This window comes from Battus philenor, unplaced genomic scaffold, assembly GCF_028537555.1.
Source record: "Battus philenor isolate CCGP_79_NKW_IND1 unplaced genomic scaffold, ilBatPhil1.0.hap1 SCAF_6, whole genome shotgun sequence".
NCBI classification, from domain to species: Eukaryota; Metazoa; Arthropoda; class Insecta; order Lepidoptera; family Papilionidae; genus Battus; species Battus philenor.
The window spans coordinates 10,549,153-10,571,598 of record NW_027181726.1 but is presented as its reverse complement, the minus strand read 5'-3'; the positions used below and the strand labels follow the sequence as shown (position 1 = coordinate 10,571,598).

Below are 22,446 nucleotides of genomic sequence, written 5' to 3'. Positions count from 1 at the left end.
TGTGTTCTTTTCAAAATTGAAAAACATGTTCATTGGTGCAAAACAAAATCGTTGTACCGAATACGTCTCTCAACAACAAAAGCTCTCCTTGTACGTGTTTAACATATTTTCTTAAAGGAGAACACAATATTTATTCGCTTACATGTGTCGTTTAAAGATTAAATAATGGAGTCGCAAACATATATTTAACGAAAGAATAATTTCGATGAAGTAAATTATATTCTATTAAACATTGTGTTGCGTTAATCTTACAAATATAAAAACAATATTAAAATAAGTCTATTTTTGATAAGAATTAACACCTGAAAGTGATATATCATCGTAGTAACCCCCGGCATAACCTAGGTTTAAATTAAACTTACGTTAAAGTTATTATGGGAACACCTATCTTCCGCTATATAACTACTAGGGTCGTTATCGTCTACGAACATTGTGGTGTATTTAGTTCATTCCAGTCACTTGCCTCGACGACTGCAATTTATCTTTTTTTTATTGCTTATAAATTGTAAAAGTAAGTCGAAACTAGTTTTCTTTAATCTTACCAGGACTTACTATAATTTTCAATTGTAATGTGTGACTTTACTTGGCTATTTGAAATGGATTAAATTTTTAAATTTGTTAAGCAGTTGAATGAGTTTCGTTATAAGGTAAACGGGACTTTCAAGGCGTTGGGCGGAGCATGTCAGACGCATCGGAAGATGGATTGCCGTGATAATCAGTTAATGCATTATGCGGTTTAAACTGCAAACGGGATGTTGAGTGATGTGTTATTATAAACATTGATTTAAATAAGTTCACGACGTATCATTTACACTCTTTATTATCCTATGTTATCTACCGCAAGTAAAAAAATATGTAATGTTTTTATTTATCGTCATTTCAGCCCCTACTAAACTGCCTTCTCCTTAGATCACCAATAGGATCGATTGTAAGCGGCCAGCAATGTAATCATTGTGTAATTATAATAATAATAACAATAACCTTTTAATGAACTCAACAATAAAGTACAAGAAAATATGATTAAACTGTCTCGACAGAATACGTACTTTAAAAAGTTTCCTGTCGCAGTACAATAATTTACATTGTTAGTATATGCTGTTAAATGTAATTAAACAACGATTACTTGAAAATATATGTTTTCTATTTTGTAAACTGTAAAACTTTAGAAATTTTGTACATATCTTCATTGTTAAAATTTATATAGTACATAATATTAATTATTTAATTTTGATTAACGTCAAATGTTTGAAGAGGGACAGATGTTTTAATTTGCGTTGTGGTTTTTCTGGGTGAAAATTGTTTCGTTATCACTACTGTAGTTGTATTTTGTCTTTATTGTTCCATATATAAAAAATAAATTTATCGAATTGGAGTCGTTCTCGATTTTTGGACTTAACATTTGTCGATTTATTTTAATTTACGTATAAATCGACTTGATAGTATGTAATGTCAGTAATTCGTTAATACTCGAGATAAGCTGTGATAAAGTATAAATTTACAGATAATTGACGTTACATTAACATCTCTAAACTCTGATTTTACTTCAAATTATGAATTTTTAGATTTATTTTTGAATATTAAATTTGATATACTAATAAGTATAAACATCTTTTTCCTTACATTTTCATTCCATACATTAATATTGAAAGAAATATAAAAGAGAGAAAATTTCGGTCATAAGTCCATTGGCTTTAATGCGGGCGTGCCAGCGACAACGCATCGCACACAAAAGTTACAAAAGTAAGGTGCACATTTAAAAGATAGATGGCGTCATTCGGATAATTCTGTTATCAGCGCGGAGAGGGCACCCGGGCTTGTATTCCCTGTCGGCTATTCCATACTTGAGGTCCTTTTAAAAGTCACTGTTTCAAGGAATAAATCCTATTTCACGTCTAAAACACCGTCCGTGAAAATAATGAAGAAATTTTTTTTTTATTTTACAAAACATACATTATTCTTAATCTATATTATGAACTAGCGATAGAACTTAAACATACAAACAAACACTGCGACAAAGTTGACCGTAAAAGCAATAAACTTTTTGGTGAACTTTATTACGAACACTATTGTTTTTATTGAAGGAGGGCGAGACTGATAAAGGGTTGTAGCGCCTCAGGAAGAACAAAAATAAGGATCACATCATTATAAGCAAATTAGTTTAGCTATTAATTGTTACTAGACTAGACTAGACCTGCGTCTTATATATAATTAAAAAGTGAAGTAAGTAGATTTAATTTTTAATTTGAATATTGTTGTTTAAAAAACCAGTTTTATTACATCGTTAGAGCGCAAAACAAATAAGTATGATTACATAAAGAGGCACACAACAAAACAGAGTGTAGTTATCTCTGGAGACAAGGATATCGTATAAGCATAGAAACAGAATTACTTTCTTTGAAAGTTTAGATTTATTGGCTATTTCGTAAGTTCGCTCAGCATCTTTTAGTTGTTCTTAATACTAAATCATATCAATGTGATTGCTGATCGCTGACTGATAAAAACAAGGTGAGTGTGTATACATACAATAAAGTATTAGAGTGATTTGTGTTAAACTGTCCTACATTCTCTTTGGTTAAATTTTTTTTAAAATATTAAGTTATTTACCGTTATAAGTCAAATTTGTTTATTAAAAGTTCCTAGTAAATAGAATTTTAATTAACAAAAAATCTCCATTTTCTATATTGATATTCTTGCCAAGTAAAACAATGTAACAAAATAATTGAATAAATTAGTAGATTAATAATAAAATAACATTTAATGACACCTAATTTTTAACATAAAAACATCAATTTTTTATTACCCTCTAAAATATTTGAGGTCGTAGCTTGAAAAATTAGATGAACAAATTTTAATCCCAATAATCGATATTTTCGATAACATAAATTAGTTATAATGTACACGAGTTCGTAATTTATTTTAATTGCACAACCCTTACGTTAATCTTTTGATTACCCTTAACTAAATTACAAGATAATTACGATAAGATAACAAGCAAAACGGTAAAACGGCATACTGAAATAAATTAAATTCTTTTATCCGCTTGTGCTTATACCATTAACAAGGACACCGAGTACAAATTAAGGAATCGTGCTCATATTTCAGCTGGAAATGACACATTCGTTACTGACAATGGGGGTGTTTTATCGGTTCAATTCTTCCATTCATTCCGCTATGGAAAACGAAATTTGGATAACTGATTTAAATGAACGCTTATTTAAATACTCGGCTACGTTTGAAAGGACACACTTCGCGTTACCTTAAATAAGACGTAAGTGACTCAAGCGGACTTCCGAGCGTGTACACTCGTCACACGCCTCACGTCTTTAATTCTATTATGTACCTTCGCGAGAATAACTGAGCGTTATAAAGATTTTTCTTATAGTTTCATTAATTGAGATTTATCTCACGTTTACAATTTACAATATAATCATTAGACCCATGTCGTCGGACTTCGATCGCTGGACAAGCCTCTCTCATAGATTTCGAATAAGATTGTAGGTTGTGTAGGTACGCCTCTTCCTCTGTTTCCGAAGACCTTGACAATAGTGTCTGATCATCTCGTAGATGATCGTCTTATGCTGCGTTTGCCGGTATATGGTCTCCACTTTAGAACCTAAAGGCCCTTAGTCACACATTCGTTATTTCACATACCTATTCATTTATGATTTGATCTCATAGATAAATCTCGAGCATAGCTTTCTTCATAGCTCGTTGAGAAACGTAACATCGTAGACAATGGCTAGTATTTACAAAGAAAATTTGTGGAACAAAGCATCACTTCATATTTACGAAATTTAAATTAAATAATATGACCGCATTGCCGAAATAACCTTTACAGCGGAACAGCGAAAGGGCAAGGTGGAGTCGTTTCTTGAGTGGCTAGTTACAATGACGAGGCAGATAAAGTGGGTCGATAACGTGAAATAGCAACGTGAAAACGTGGCGAGAAAATAGCATTATTAACCTCCCGGGCATAATACGCGCGCCAGTGCGCCAGATATGGTAATGATTATGTAAATCCCCTTCTCACAGGTACATCTCTGGAACGTTATATACTTATTAAAACCAAGATTGCGAGACCGACGGGATTGTATCACTGAAAAACTTTGTCCAGGGAACTCGGGTGTTTATCGGTGCTGAATTTTTACAATATTACTGGGTAATTTGAAATCTCGGGTTTCCCTGAAATCGGACCATCGACGTTGCAGTCTCACTAGGCGACTCTATTTTCAATTTTCTTAGTTTCCCGCTTGAAGCAGGCAAGCATTGTATGGCTCGATTCTTATCTCTCTCAAAAGCTATTTAGCTAAATGGAATTTACAGAGCCCGCACTGCAGTTCGACGTAGTACAATGTAATATTTAAAATCTTGAAGATTGAGTCTAAACTCATTGTATTCCTCTTAAGGTTCCTAAGATTACCATTACACTTCCTTTAAATCCAGCACTTCACAAAATTAAAACCTCATTGTACAGAAGTAGGTAAACTAGAAGCAATGTTTTAAACTCGGAACAAATAAGAATTTGGTAAATAGCGCAATACTGCTGTTGGTTAACCCCGTTAAACAATAAAACAAAAGCATTGCTTTTAACTCAGATAACCAAATACGGGCTTATTAATCGTGAACTGTGTTTTCACAAGTATGTTAACCGCAAACATAAAATATCGGCATCTAAACAATTCCTTGAACATTTCCGCCGCCACAGACGTCAAAACTAACGCAAAGAGAAATATGTGAACATAAAATATTGAAAACGAGCAAAGAGCATCAAAAAACTGACGTCAAATCTTCTTAATGAACTTAATAAGAGGAGGAACGGGATACTGTCTTTCGAAAGAAATTTCACGGACGGATGTTGCTTGAATTGGTATTTACATGTTGGTTTCAGCCATTTAATACAAGCTGATGTGAATAATGTTTACGGTCAATAGAACGTATTGCAAGATTTCAAATAAATTTAATACGAGTACTTTGTTTCGAAAATTCTACCCTCTAGTATCAATATTTCTATTAGACAAACTTAATCTTTTGTAATGACATTGACAAAGTAAACAAACTTAGTGCACTGCTTTGAATATTTTAAAATATTTTAATGTAAAAGTCAAAAAAGTTACAGAATATTAATATCTAGGATTTTTTAAAAAGGTTCAATGAAAACGCCGGGACATGCGGTACCCGTTTGCAAGGCCGGGGCGCAATTGCAGGCGATTGCGTCCGTAGTAAGTCTTGAGTGCGCGCTGGACCAAGCAGGAAACGAGCTCTCCCGCTCTTTTCAATGAGACTGGATAAAAAATTATTTCACTGAATCGCAAAATTATTGCTTTTCATTCTTTAAAAGTGAATTTTGAAGATTTGCTTCAGAAATACATCTTTTCAATGATAAATTATAAAAGTAAAGTAATTAAAATAGATTTATTTTAATAACCTTTAGGTAAGAAAAGGACTAATATATAGCTACTTCCGCTATGTAGCAGTAGTCGTGCAAAAAACTGCACTCGGTGTTTGGCACTAATCGGTGTTACATTACTCCTGATAATGCCCCGTGGAGAGGTGAAACACGTGTTGAGTGATTTAACGGTGGTGGTTGTGTAATTCGCATTGTTTGCCGCATGCGCATTTTTCAGCGGGCTGGCGGGCGGTGAACTTTATTGCACGACTGCTGCTACATAGCGGAAGTAGCTATATATAGTATCTTACTTTGGATGGACTTCTACAAAGTAACGCCCGAATCTATTAGATAAATAACTCTTAGAACTGAACAAATGTAGGCCGCATAGTGTGCAAAATACAGAGCTTCTGGGGTTTTAAGATAAAGAACCAAGGAGGACTTTATTAAGGCCCTGGTTGAAGGCCGCTTCCAATCAATCAAATGATAATGTAAAAAGCAAAAACGTTTGAAAACTTTGCAAAATTGATGAAGGTAATGGGAAATAAAATTTGACAATGAATAAAACAAAGAAATTGAAAAATAATTCCAACAAAAAGTAAGTCTCCAAAACTTACGTCAGACACTCAGTAAAATGAAATACGTAGCCGGCACCGGCCTTCGGCAAATGGTTTAATATCGAAATGTGATCACTTAGCGCAATCTCTTACAAAAGAAAAAAAAACGCAGGAAAGCCCCGAATGTACATAGCTTTTACCAGATATCAAAATAAGTATGTCTGAATTTTTAGCGAATGCACAAAAAGTTAAATAAATGGGATTGATAGCTTTTCATTTTAATATGCTCCTTACTTTAATGGATTTCTACTACATACGTGGATAATATTTGGGAGCTAACGGTCGCACAGCGTGCCAGGAAGATGGCTTTGCTTGTGGGATTTTGAGATTAAATCAAGAATGATGACATACGCAAACTAATGAATGTAACCGACGTTGCCCAACGAATTGTTCAGTTGAAGTAGCAGTGGGCAGACTATATACACAGAAGTTTAGCCAGTGGGTCGGACCGGCAAGCGAAGCGTGGAACGTCCACCCACGAAGTGAACACACGAATTGAGGTTTTTAAGGTTGTCGAATAATGCTGGACGCAAGAAGTTTCCAACCAGTCTTATTGAAAATTTATAGAGAAGACCCATGTCCACGTCCAGTAGTGGACATCCTTCAGTTGAAAGGATTAGCATAAAATTCGAAAATGACTTATTATACACCTCATTTAAATATACAGATTATAACACATTGTTTTATAGGTTTGTTTATTTGTTTTTGTAGTTTTTTTATACATTGTTTAATGGTTGAATTTATATCTTATAGGCATTATTTACCAGTCAACACAGTATGTATACAAAGCGTTACAAAAATGCACGAATTTAAAAGCCAAAAACAAATTGTCTATAAACTATGCTCGTTCTTTTCGTTTTATTCGATCCTATCAATTAAAAATTCACAACACCGCTCCATTTATTGAGTTCTTCACAACTGCGAAAGCACCCAAGAGGAAAATATTTACACTTTTTCGAAATGCAGAAATCAAGTAACAAGGAATCGGTTTTAGCGAAGAGAAGCGCCAGGGACCGGGCTGTTGAATAAAACGGGAGCACAGTGCTGTAATAATGGTTACCTTTCTGAAGCATGAGTAGACATTCTGAATAGGTACGTAACTGTCGATAAATCTGCCAGGAGTGTAATTTTAGAATTCATATATTTATCATTATTATTGATTCAATAGGTAAAATATCAAATACTACCAAGTCCGTAAATATTATTAGGAACGAATAAACTGTCGGTGGTATACATTATAAAAGTTTTTGTTATCGAAATAAAATACATGCTGAATTTTAAATATACAAGGTTATTTGTTAAAAGGTTTAAAGCTTAAAAACTTTTACACCTATTTTCGATTACCCTGTATATAAAGTGCTCGCCGTATAGCCTATAGATAACCACTGCAAGTTTAGGCCTCCTCCGAATAAATTTATTGGGGGGATATACCATAATCGTCACGTTAGGCAGACGGGTTGGTGATTGTTGCGTGATACTATGGTGCGAAAAGAACGCCTGCAAACTTTTTCGTGAACAATGTTAATCCTGTGTAATAAATGCATAAAGTGTGAATTACATAAGATTGTATCCCAAGTATCAAACCCGTGACCCATGATCGCAGGTGACAGTCCTCTACTGCTGCGCTGCTGTAAAACATTTATTCTTCTTCGGAATGCAACAGGCGAATCACTTTTGGCAGTAAAAACTCTTGACAGATAGTAAAGAATAATTAATTTTAATATGTTGTACTCCAAATTTGGAAAACGCTTTTTTTATTGTCATTACATTTTAAATTTTTTTCTGAAACCATTAATTTGTATAACGTCTACCATACATTAAGGACAGCGAAAGAATTATATATACACTTTAAAGCCAGAACACGTATAACAAATGACACTGCTTATATAATTTTCAAACTTAATAAATCGTTAAACGGACGCACTAATTAATATTTTGTTATTATTTAAATATAAAATCAGATTCTCCCCTCAGCAAACAGGGTCGACCTCATTAAAGTTGTTTTAAAATAATGAGAGATAACTGGCATAATCATCGCAGTAGGATCGTTCTGCTTCTCTCTATCGAACTGTCTCTACTCATTTTCCCGCCCGCAGCTGCCGCTGTAAACATTAATTTTATGTTATGTTATATTTACGAAATTTATGTTTTGATTCACGGGTAAACGTAAACAAATTTGAATCTCATTCTATGTAACATATAAATTCATTAAAAAAGATATAAATTTTATATTTATTTGCGATACATTGAAAGCTTGTTTTAAGTTAACATTGATCAATAAAGCACACTATTGAGCGGTAAACAGAATTTTTTTATTTATTTTTTAACATAAATAATTTGAAATTGAAGTTAGAAGTGTCGCTGTGGATTTCCTTGCCAGTCTCTTCTCGATAGAAATAACATTTAAAACTCCTTAGCAGTTACCATCATCATTATGTTAGCGAATAGATATCTACTGCATATTATAATATGGAGAGAATAGATATATTTAATCAAGGTATTGACTTTTTAAAGATGTTTATCAAAAAGCCCCATTAAAAATTGTTTTTTTGTAGTTTAATCGTTTCGGCTCATGATCACTATTTTTAATGTAAAGGTAAATCTACATGATAAATAAAAATTAATGTTTATGAAAATGTCTAAAATGTTATTTTACTGTATTATAACAAAAGAAGAATTACAGACAATTCCCCTTATAATTTACCTATAACAATTACTAGTCTACAGAATTCTGAAATAAATGTTAGTTGTACTCTCTTCGTATCTGTAAAAAACTTTTTATGAACAAGGTAACTTTAAAAAGGTGACGCTATTCTTGAATGTCTCGTTAAAGATGTTATTTGTTATGTGTTGTTTGTTTTGCGACTTAAATGACGCTCTGAACATTAACTAATCATGGATAGTCTTGGAGATATTATATCACATTGTTTAATGAATACAACTTTTCTGTGACAGCTTTATAGTCTACTAAATGACCTTGATACGAATTTAGGTAGAAAGGTCATGGTAACATTAACATGTGACGGTAATACTTCAACCGACACACTTTTTTCAAAAGACAATATCAATGTTTAATTAAGTTTTGTTATACATGTTATTAAAAATTAAATTTGCATTAATTTTTAATTTAAATAATTCTGTAGTTAAATCGTTAACTCTTTCAATATTCTACGTTATGGATATTAAATTGTTAAGGGATAATTAAATTGTTAATATATTAGGTATAAGTCTGTTGGCATCTTTTCTGGATTTTCAATAAATGTATCTATAAAGATGTATTATTATTGTCTTTTGGAACGAATAATTTTGCGCAGCACTATATTTCTGACCAAGATTTTTCAATTACCAAATAAGATATTTTGTTCCAAAGGTAGTAATGCAATATTAAAAAGTATTCTAGAAAAGAGTTCCAAAGCTTTTGATATCAGTGCTGGTTAAAAACATAGTAACTATGTACTCATAGGCTGTTACAAAAAACTGCATTATTTTCATTTTCTTTAAATTAATAGAACCTATTTTCAATAAATATGTAGCCTACTAAGACGAACGGAAAATATTGACACTATTCAACAATTTTTTCACCCCACGATTCAGGTAAACTGTTTTTTTTTCAAATACCTTTCAGGTGAGAGCACAGGTGATAAGCTTGTATACATATTGTAAGAAAATTTCGTTCACAATCGAGTGGGTGCATCGAATGCCGCGTGAATTTCGCTAGAGCGGCGACTACAGAAATGCAAATAGAACTGATTGGCCCTCTACACCGTCACAGCTGCACCTGTCTTTGCGATGTACATTTTCGCCTACATCCCAATTCTAAACATGCTGAATTCGAGCTTTTAATGAAGCACTTTAGTAATATTAAACTATATTCTTTAAAAATATCTTAAAACTTTTTGCTTATAAGAAATAAAAATAAAAATCATAATTACTTCCAATATTTACGGGAGTATTACGCAAGAAATTGAATTGTGTTTTAATAATCGCGGCTTTATTTTATTCCCCTCTCGACTGGGGAACCCACAATTCATTATCATTTCAGTGATAGGACAACATTGCTGGACCTCCCGCATAGACTTCCAAAACGACCAGTCCGAAGCTGTCTGCTTTCAGTGTATTATATTTTTTATTATATATTTATTTGTAAAGAAATATAAATAACAAAAAATAAATACTTTCGGACATAAAAAGCGGAAAATGTTATAATCAAACAACGATAGAATCGTCTGTGGAAAATTTGCATTAAATCCATTTACGGCGAAGATTATAGGTTCTCTGAATAGTCTACTTGGCGCCGCAGACGTATTCCGTTGGCAGTATCGCAACGCACAATACACGTCGATTCGGATTACGCTATCGTCCCGCGTCGTATGTAAGTGGCTACGTAGCCTCAAATAGGCACTTATCGGCACTGCAATGAGATGCCTCACAGCTTGCTTACCTAGATCACGCTCCGAGATGCGATCGTCAGCGATACGCGACACGCTTTAACACCATAATTGAATTATTACTCACTGTTCATACAGGTATTTAAATTCCTGTTATTTCTGTCATTTATGATATGAGTCTAAAATTTAAATAGCGATATTTAAATCAAGTTTTATCATGTTAACATTATTTAAAATGCTTTCGACAGAATTCAGCGAGACGTAATTTATACAATATATTTTTGAATCATACCCGAATCTTCATCGTTAAGTTGACGCCTAGGATTTTCTTGACGGTTCTCAACGAATTCAATGCATATCGTCAAGAAGCAATTTTCACTCAATCCCTCTCGTCAACAAGTACAAACTTACGTGACGCACGTGCGTCCGTATCAATAGTATAACAAATAGCCTGATATTTCGTCAGAAATAACCCGAATCAAGTTTCACTGCGAAAGCTTTTGTGTGTGGCAGGTGAAAAAGTGAGAGGCATGATTTATTCGTATACTGGCGCCGCCTATCGTGGGATGATTGAACGTAGGACGTGTTTATATATCTACAAAACCGTGAAATATGACACGTGAAACACGTTTAAAATTTATATGTTTTTAACAGTTGTCGCTCGGAACAGTCTCGAGATGCAGAACCGCGGCTCACGTTTATATTTCATAGATGCCATGCGCTAGTATTAATATTAGATTTATGTCAGTATCGCTCATCGTATTGTTTCTTGAGATTTAAGATTTGTTCGTTCGACTGCGTCTAATATCTACATTCCTTTACATGAGGTTTATGTTAAATAAAACTCGTTATATATATACCATGGTTATTATTTGTTATTTTATAATACACCGACACGCATATATTTTAGCATTTGATTAAAATAAGTCAACAAGATATGTTGGAAAGTAGACTCTGGATAAAAAGTAGCATTTTACTAATCGCATATTACACGTTTTCCAATAAAAAACAGTTGAATAAACACTTGTTAAATTAAAGTAATAGCGTAACCACTTATTAAGAGATTCCAACGCTACGGCAGTTCAAGCGATCATCGTTGTCTTTACTGCAGGTGAGTTGTTTTTTTATACCTCCAACAAGACTTACAGAGTAAACATACAACAGAGTAGACAAACACATAGACAATGAATTCATTGAAATCAGGTGATTTTGTGTGATATATGTTGTGCAAAATATTTTTTGACGTCATAGATGTGAAGGCAACATTTACCACGGACTACAAACAACTAAAGGTAAGAATATATTTTTTAATGAACGTAAATAAAAAATAAAGCAAAGCAAATGATTTGGCTACAATTATACTCGACTAACAACATAACATCGTCTTGACAGATCTGAATACTCCGGCAGTTTTAGCAACAATTTTTTTGTGTGCCGCCATTAGTTTGTTATTTATACACCGAAAAAGACCTATAAAGTTTGCGTATGCTTTTAACAATATCTACAGGTGTTTTTAATTTATTATCACTTCAATAAATTTTAATATTTTTTGACAACGCTAACATAACAAAAACAAACATAAAAGTTAATACTGGGCCTAAATTTATTACCTGCTTATCGTCTCTTCTTCTTATATATCTTCGCATTCTACCAAAGAAATACTTTATATATACGGGCATAGTTGAGATAATCTTACACACAGAATTTTACAATCAAAGTAATGTTTAAATGTTTACGTTCATATTAAAAGGATTTCGGATTAAGTTTATAACAATTGTGGATAGAAAGTTTTTTGTCGTTTCAGCCCTTAGAAGCCCTCTGCAAGGCATAGGACTACCCCAAGGATATCTATGCGGTCTATGATAATCGCCAGGCTAGGCAGACAGGTTGGCGATGGCAGTGTACTATTAAGATACGCAGAAAGCGCTGTTGCCGATCCCCTAGAAACTTATTTGTGAGCAGTGGAAATCTTATATAATTAAGGCGCAAAGTGTGAATTATAAAAATTGTTTCCAGGAAATCGATGTCGAGACCTACAAACGCAAATCTCAGTCCTCTACCGCTTGGCTACCGTTGCTCAAAAATTTATTTAGAACACATTATTTTAATAACGGTATATGGTTTTCTTTTTTGAATTTTTTTAACTCATACGAGTGAACACATACTTTAATTGTCTCTATTCAATCAAAACATCAACAAATGTTTTATACTTTGTGACGTTGACTAAATAGTGACTAGTCAGCATAATGTGATAAGGTGTGGAATATCCTTAAGTGACAGTAACAAAATAATCAAAAAATATCCACCTGTGGTATATATATATTATAGCATTTCCGACACAGCCTAAAAATAAAAGTTATGGGAAACGACGCCTTGCTGTAATCTCGTCACATGCAATAGTGATTATTCGCAATGAGTTGCTTGAAAGTTTGGAATTAACCTATCCATGCATATCTCATAACATGTGTAAGCATATATATTTTTTTGTTAGCTTAATAAATACATTTTTTGAATATAATTGAATGTTAAAATTTTAAGTTATCGCATTTTACTTTAGAAGCCAATCAGAATGAAATCTTTATTGCCATGAGAGTTGATATGTTTCATAGCGATAATTTTCATAGGCAATATAATAGTCGCTTGATTTTATCAATCTAGAAACGTCATCGTGTATATAAATCTCTCTCTTACCACAATGAACTCGGGTCACGACATTTGCGCGTATGCAAGTAATAGGTACTTGCTATAATATGTGCGGCTCAATGTCGACAGTCGATATTGACTTTGATAAACGAGCAAGTCAGTGTCGCCCTACAAGAAGCCACGTCACTTACTTTGGTGCATTGCGGTTCCCACATCCTACCAACCCTACCCTTGTTTACACTCGCTTCGCGTAGTTTTTATGACTACAACACGACGTTATGACTAACTAAGATCATTATGGTTGTCATTTATATGTTTCTGTTACAGGTTCGGTCATGTTCCAATAAACACGAACGTATGAAACTTGAGACATTCTCTAATAGTATCGAACACACAAAAGTTACTTATATAAAATTCAAACATTAATTCATATTCTGTACTAAGGATATTGTAAAAGTATCGCTGGATACAGGAAATGCAATACCGCTTATTGTGGCGAACTTTGAAGGAGGTCTATGTCTTAAATTGGGCGTCTATCAGCTGAAAAGAAGAAGAAACTTTTCAAATAAGAAAAGTGCCAGAAAAACCGACTGAGTCTTCACATATCAAGACACAATTGTAACCCCTTTATTTTTAATTTGTAAGATGCAATTATAGGGGAATTCGGTTATATTCTAGTTTCCATACGAACTCCTTATTGTCATTTTCCTCATAACATTATTTTCATCATTTTTACTTAGGTCTAAATATATTAACCTAACCGCAATAAATAACAGATAAATTTTAAAAATGAAACGGTATTATGGTAAAATGACCTGAGTGAAGCAAATAGTTAAAAAAAAATATCAAAAATGCTCGGTACTAGCGTTCTTTGGTTTGAATAAAAACATAAAACATTGTTTTAATAAATTTATAGCACTTCTTTTATTAAATAAATAACGAAGGAAAGTTATATAAAAACGAAAGTCGCTCTCTGGCTCGCCATTGTTGCAGTTAGGCTATGTTAACTGAGATGGCCGGTAAAGGCTTTCAGGCAACTAGTTGATAGCATTTCCATAATACTGAAACGGCATCGATACAGCTACAGCTCATTAGCTTCATTGATCGGCTTACCTTAGGCATCGAAAATTACACCAACGTTGAGCTTAGTTATAAATTCAAATGTTGTTATATTAACTATCAAAGTTAGTACACTTGGTTCTATTGTCCATTTACAAATCTATTAAGAAAATAGTGACTCGCAGTAGTCACTCGGATTAGCCATTACTTTTGACTAAATATTAACTTAGGTTAACATGGATCAATTAAACCTTTTTGAAAGCACGTGCCTATCTTTTATTAATTATGACACTGAAATTTTATTTGTGTGTTTGTTAGTAGCCGAGTAACATGTATGGTAGCATGAACGGACTATTGATATAATTTTTATTAACATATTCCATGAAATTTGCCATAGCTCATTGCCACTGCATCAAAAAAAACAAAAAGGTTTTTATTTACTGTCTGGGTGTCTACTATCGGGATGGTTATCTTTATCATCAGATCTTCTTCTTTGTAATGCAGAGACGTCCACTGGTATACATGTTCAGCGACTTTTCGCATCTTTATTTATATATAGTCAACTCTACTAGTGGAGGGCTACGCACGCCACGTCTAAAGGCTCTTTGTCGCCACTTGAGAACTTTTGCCCTAATGACCACCTTCACAAAGGAAATGCTCTGCCCATTGCCACTTGAAAGGAGCAGTTCTACGAGCTATATCGGTGATCTTTGTTCTTCTGATGATCTCCTTATTTCAAATTCGATTTCGCAGCGAAACTTCGAGCTTAGGTTTCTCTATTGTTTTCTGGCTAAACTGGAACCTTTTACTTATACATACGCAAGTTTTTCTATAGTTGACTTCTATTTTTTGTGTAATAAATAACAGTAGGTGTTAAAATTACTGAGCGATTGATCTACTAACTTACTTCTAACGATAATGAACATAATTTACTTCGTTAGAAGATTTATTAAGACTTTTATAATGTAAAATGTGTCACAAAGAATAGAGATTATCATTATATTATTATCTGATATTAACCGACACGCGCTGCCCAGTACAAGGATTTTAAAATGCATAGATATAAGCAGCACATCGTTTGCGCCCTTTACTTTGTGACCTTATATGGTGTAATATATATACAAGATAATCTATGGAAATTTTATAGAGAAACAATACATGTTTGCATTTTGGTATCAAGTAAAAAATAAAATTTTAAGTCATTGTCATCATTTCAGCCGCAGGAAGTTCACAACTAGACATAGGTCTCTCCGATAGATTTCTGTGATCCGTAAAAAGCGGCTCGTATCCGGTTGTTTTTTATGAACTTGAGAAAAAGACCTAAATTTAAGATTTAAGTGATTGATGTCAGTTTTGTAATGACAATACAGTAAAAAAATCTGCAATTTAATCGACTCACAAACGTTTACCTGTTCTCGACAGCTACAGTCACTAGTGATTTGTATACAGGGCGTTTATTAAAAAAAATATTACAGTCGACAGACCACAAAATAATCAGCAAATCGAACACTCGAAGCTGCGAGCAAACCTGAAGTTGCACGCCGAACGGCCGCTGTTATTACTCAGAAATAAACGTAAGCATTTGCATAATATTGAAACGTCAGCGATATGGATCCTCGGAGCTCATTAACGTAATTGATCGGCTTTCCGCTAGTCCAGAATCAATCGCACGTCCCACCATTGATTTGCATTAATTAACGTGCCGAATGTCACATATCGTCGATGTCCTCATAAAGCAAATGATTATTTTGATGGACCTGCGCTTGATAATGACCGATCGCTACTGATATACTCAACTAGAATGGTTCGGCTTTTAGACAGGTAAACTTTTAGCAGGTGTTAATTTCACTTTATTGCTTCTGATAATTAAATATTACATCGTTTAATACATAAGTTTTTATCAAGCACCGCTACACTTTTATATGTAATTTATAATATTTAAAAGTTTAACATAACGTACATATTTTGAAATGTTATCACAAAAAGAAGTGTCCTCCGAAATATAACGTTGTCCAGATTTAGCTGAATATGTTTACGAATTTATTTTGTCGCAAGAATACCTGCCTGAGTGAAACGGAATAAGAAACGGCATCAAAATGCTTGCCAACCAGATAATACAATCTCTATCTCATAAACCGCACAATATGAAACTAAAAACATAGTAAAAGTAAATGTATCTTCAAAAAGCGAAGAGTAGCAATCCAGCGAGGAATAATTTTTCCGTGCGATTGCAACGCGATGTTTTGGCGCATCGTTCGACAAATAGCCCGCGTCGCAATCCGCAGGGCGGTACGCTGACGTTACAATTTCCACCGCCGCACCGCATGTCTAGGCACTGGCATTTAGAAAAAAATGTCGAGATTGGCGAAGAGAACACCGGGGCCTTGGGGTGTCGGCTGCCGATTCGCCGCGTTGCAACACGGAGATTGTGCCGTCTGTTTTGTTTGACTCTTAGACTCTTATTTCCGCAAAGAAAAACCTAAAACAAAAACTGTACTCTTGCAAAAATACTAACATATTGCACACTTTTCTCCCGGTACTCGTAATCAGAACAGAAAACATACGCATTATGTGTCTGAATAAAAATAGGTCGAAAAACAGAATCTATGGTAATAATAAAGCAACGGTTTTTCACGTTATCTAGTTAGTAGTTAAATAGCTCATTCTCATTCTTGGAAACGTTCCCTAACTTAATAAACGACAAGAGTAGGAAGCTTCGCGTGAAAGTTGAGAGCGTATGCTATCTCATGCAAATTACGGCAGATTTATCATAAGACGTCTCCGTAATTGCGACGTGAGGAGATACGGCGACTGCGCTTAAAGCTACTTTTGAGAAAAAAGGCAATTAAAGGGATAAACTGGAGCAGTTAGGTCGGACGTCACGCCTGCGATATCTCTGCAAAGAGAGAAAAGTGGCTCGGCTCGACTATCGCGGGAGCGCGCCGCCTGCTTGCCCTCCTCATCATGGAAGCGCCCGACATGCAAAGGGCGTGGAGCAATATCATAGACTACAGCCTAGAGACGGAGCGGGAACAACCGCCGGAGACGCCATTGCACTTGAAGCTTTACAAAGCTAAAAGCAATACTGTTATTTGATTTAAGACGGGTGTGTACTGTCTTCAACTGGATTGTGTTTGCGCTGGTTTGGCAGATGTCAAAGTTGTATGTTTTGAAACAGATACTGCCGTTGTTGTTGGCTTTGTTTACTGAAAGATGGAAGATATTAGTTTCTACGTAAACTATCATGTGGAAAATATAAAGAGTATTCATTTATTTTTCATGACGATAAAATATAGAACTAAATAATCAACGATTTCATTTATAACATAACCATGAAATGAATATTTTCTGTATATATGGACTTTATTTGCAATTGATTATTTTTATGGTAAAGAAGAAAAATGATTTTTAAAGTTGTTTTTTACTTCGAATAAACCACACTCCGAAGAAAAACTGCAGAAAGTTTCTTGTTTGCTTTTAAAAAAAAACTAAAGACATGTGACATAAAATAAAATATACTAACATATTGTGAAAGAACGCAGCACATATTCTTGTGTCCCACGAAGCGTTTCTTAGGCATTCGTTGAATAGCAAAAAAGAAAACTTAAAGAAAAACTCGCAATTATTTTTATACTTTTCTTGTGTGGAGAAAAAAGAAAAATTTTCTATTGAAAATACTAAATACGAGCTCTTCATTACTGATGTCTACCAACAAGAAGAATACATCTTAATGGATATAAATGAAGCAAAGGTTACCCTCAAGCGAGATAGCGTTTGCAGCCTTTTACGAATGATGTAACTGCAGATATAATTACGGTCTGTTGTTGATTTTATCATATCTTGTCAAGTTTATTATATTCATCGTTGATATAATATGTTTAAAAGAGGCGTTATGGAAGTTTATTTTGTTGAATAGGTGATTAATATTTATCGGTAAAATTGTGTGTGACCGTATACTCGATGATCAAATGTGATCTACATTGACCAGCGGTTTGGCAAGTTAAGGTGGCAGCCGTTAGTCTACGTGGCGCATAGAAAAGATGGTCATGGAGCCTTGACCTTGTGAAGTGAAGACCATGCACTGGCAAGTGCAGCGTAGTATTTCGACCCACAAAGTAGATAATTACCTTGTTAACTTCGTCTACCGGACCTATTAGAAATCTATACATTACTCTATATTTATCACTTCAATTATTCTCATATTACATTGTAAATTCAATTGAAAAAAAATAATCATCATAAAATATAATTTTTCGTAAGCGATACACAACAATACAATAAGATGATACTTATTTCCAATTCGTCGTTCCAACAAACCGGGAAATTTCAATTAAGACGAAACTAAATTTGAATGCTATTAAAATTTTCAATGAAAGACGGAATTGTTTTGGTTATTTGGAACAAACGTGCACGTTTCGCGTATTGACTTTGTTTTTACATTGAGTTGTTGCGATTTAATTAACACCTGCCACTGGAAAGGTTCAGCTTATGCAAGCATTAATATAATACAAAGAGTGTACGAGTATATGTTTGAATAAACCTTTAAATATAACAATAATTAATGCAAGTGAAATATTTTCATTTCTTAACGCTTTTCCTTATACGACAAGATTATAAATTTGAAATTAGAATAGGTTAAATTATTAATTCTTCCCAGTTTCTTCTCATACAAATGTAGACTATGTAATTGAGTACATTGTACTTATGCCTCTCTCTAAAATATACATTACAATATTATATTAACGATAAAAAGATCATAACAAATATTTCTTCCTAATTTAAATCAAATCAAATAAATTATTTCGTGTAATACAAGTGAAATATGATAACCAAAGGAAATAATTGACTGAAAATAATTAGACTATCCAAATGTATTCTGCCTAATGCTGTACAAAATATAGGTATGTAAAAAAGAAGAAAACAAAATGATATTATTTGTTCAAATTTAAATTTACATTCACAATAGTCATTAAAATAAAATTGAACACGTTAAAACCGAATTAATTAAATATGTAAATAATAATGATACACAATCAAAAATAATAATTTATCATTAAAATATCGTCAACTGTATGCATACCGACCTATAGGAGGAATATACCATAATCACCGCGCTTGGTAGGTGTGTTGGTGATCGCAGTGTGGTATAATAGTACACAGATGACACTGCTGCCCATCCTCTGGAAACTTGTTTGTGAGCAGTAGCAATCCTATATAATTTATGCGCAAATTCTAAATCAAATAGGATTATATCCTGGGAATTGAACCCACAACTAACGATCGCAAGTCTCAAGGCTCTCTCTCACTAGACTGCTACTGCTCGTAAAGTATACTGCGTTTTTAAATAGTATCACCTGTAGCATAATGTTAATAATAATACATCATTTGATATAAGTACTTGCCAAAATGTAACCAGTCACGATACTAATATGACACAAAATTAGTAATCATAGCTGCCAAAATAATAGCAATATTAATTAATAACTTGAAAGTCAACATCCCTCACCCTGTCATTAGTTTCAACAGAGATATATGACTACATCAATCATTAGTCGTGCTATCGCCTACGCACACTACGTTCACTTTTGAGCAACTTTGTAATCACATTTATGTCAAAATTTTAACCGGATTTGTCACATTTTTTGTATTTCTAATAATTTAATCTAAATAATTGGACAAGATTCTGACATCTCAACATTAATTTATTAAGTAACAACATTAATGTAGTAAATGTCCATCCGTAGTATGCGTCCATTTATTAAATTTTTTAAAAATATAATTTTTAATGACGTCTGTCAGTATATTTTTAGTTTACATCAGCGTCGTTCATACTATGGAAGGCATCAAAACAATCCACTGGAATTTATCAGTAAAGGATCCAGCGTAAACCATCTTCCGTAAATATCATACCGTAAAGCATGTGAATTTCATCACGAGAAAAAAAAGGTTATTTTGTTGCTAGGAAAACAAGTTTCCACTATTTCGGTTTCCACTATTAGTAATAACGAGAATATGACACAGCATGCGCTTCGCAGCTGAAAGAGAATTATTCCATGTTCACGCTGGTGTCATTTCGTGCAAAAATTAATGTTAGAGAACAAGCCTGCTACGAGGGACAGATTACAAAACCCCTTACGCCACACCTGTCTGTTGGGTGATCTTACACCAACCCTCCTCAAACCCCATAGCCTCACAATGCACCTGATTTTGATAGGCCGTACGCATGTTAAAGGACTGCGATGGCGCTTTCATTAATATATAAATATATTATTAAAGATGGAGAGTTTTTAACAACGATGGTATTGGAGTCGATTTCCGAAGTTTAAAATACAAACCGTATAACCATCATTGTTAAGCATGTACATGTTAATAAAAATAATCTATTTAAGGTGTTACAAAATTAATCATGTTATTCACATAATTTACAAACATAAAAATAATTTGAAATAATTGGCTACATTTTTATCTATTCAAGCCACTACAGTCATAAATCGTCTAGTAAATGCATAGATGCTGGTGCTTCTTCGTTTCTCAATATCAACGCATTGAGTTTTTGACACTGACTTTTATTTTTATCAACATGTCGTGGCACTACTACAAAACAATTATAATACATCAAAGTGGGATCATTCGATTTCGGGTGGGATTTAAATAAATTCATTCATAGGTATTATTTTCACATTATACTGTTACCAGTATTGGTAAAGATTTTAGCAGATAAATTAAAACAAATAAAATTAAGCCACAAATGAATTTAATAAAAGCTCTCTTATTTTAAGCTACCGTAATCTGATTTTCTCCCCCAGCAATTTAGCCGGCGTAATTCTAGCCGCGATAAAAATTACATACTTTTGTTTACGGTCCGGATGCGGCCCTGCAAAATGGATTTTGAAACGGGCATCGGGGCGAGTAAGCGTATGCTCGCCGCCGTTACTTTTCAACCCGAAATTCCAAACCGCGAATTTAATATTTAATCTCACCCTTGTCTAGAACATTTACCGGCGGACATTGTACCAAAAAACCCGCTGAAATATTCTTTATCTGCAGCAACATACATCGGCTAGGTCCAGTTTTTTAATCGCTCCACCACCACTTGACGTGTGCCCGTGATGGATGACGGCCGCTGCCTCGGGTCACGTTTTGTCATTTTATTAATACTTAAATTGGCTAACAGTGACGCAGGAAAATTGGGAAAGGACTAGATGTGCTCCGCTTCAGTATACTCCGTATTTAGTCGTATGGCAGAGAGAATTTATTTTTTGATCCCAAAAATATATTCAGCCCTACAATTCGAGTAGATTTATTATATAAAAAACATAATCATTTTATATCTACCATTTGCACACCGATTGGCCATAGGTACTAAAACTTTAAACAGAGGAATGTATAGCTCATTTTTACAATCGACCTGTATAATAACTCTGAATTATGTTACATTTTTTTTTCTTTTGAAATGTAAGACGGGCTAATAACTTCTCGTAGAGCAAAGTTTGCAGATATAGATAGTAAGCAATAATTCATTTTAATATGTATTAATGCAAGATTTTAAAAAAAAATATTTTTCTTTCTACGATTTCGTTACGTTATTTATCCTTTCTAATGAATCTGAAGTTAATCTTATATCATCGAATTTATGTTAATAACCGTACTCTCAAAAGATTTCTCTCCTTTCGTGACAAGTAAAAAAAGATAAAGATTACGTATTTCGAAATTATAATGCATTCATTTAACGCCTCAATAGTAAACAATAATTATAATAAAAATGTTTTCTATTTCATCGATTACATGACAATTCTAACACACTTTCATCAGTTTTTTTACTTTAAAAATGTAACACTTTTTATTTTACTTGTCCTTTAATTATTCTTTATTTATTTTGATAATATCAAGAAAAATATGCCCTGGCTAAAATAGCTACCTGAAATATTAGGCAAGCTATTAGCATTTTTAAATATATAACATGTTATATTTAAATGGAAGCTTTCTTGTCACAAATTATTATGGAAGTCATTTTTTACGCCGCCACAATACCGATAATGTCGTGTCGCGCGATGCCGTGACGCTGATATAACCGCTGCACGTAAGAGTGCGTACAAACATGAAACGCTTTTTTGCATATCAAGGACAAATAATATGTATAAAATATGAATGAATATAATTCTTAACCCATACCAAAGTAGGCATTAATATCATTAAAATTCTTGTTTAATTATTGGCAGCAAATCGATGAACATTCAGAAACATTTAAAGAAATATTAGTATATGAATTGGTTTTTCAAACGTCCAAGTAGATAATAAAGCCAAAAAATCCTCTTAATATATGCATCTATAAATTATGGGTATTACTTCTGAT

The 22,446-nt window shown here is 33.5% G+C and overlaps 1 protein-coding gene across 4 annotated transcripts in view; it reads right to left on the bottom strand.

Annotated features, from left to right (window-relative positions):
- Rbp6 (RNA-binding protein 6) overlaps positions 1-22,446 on the bottom strand; it is a 511,568-nt gene that overhangs the window by 193,333 nt on the left and 295,789 nt on the right. The gene's annotated exons all lie outside the window — the stretch shown is intronic.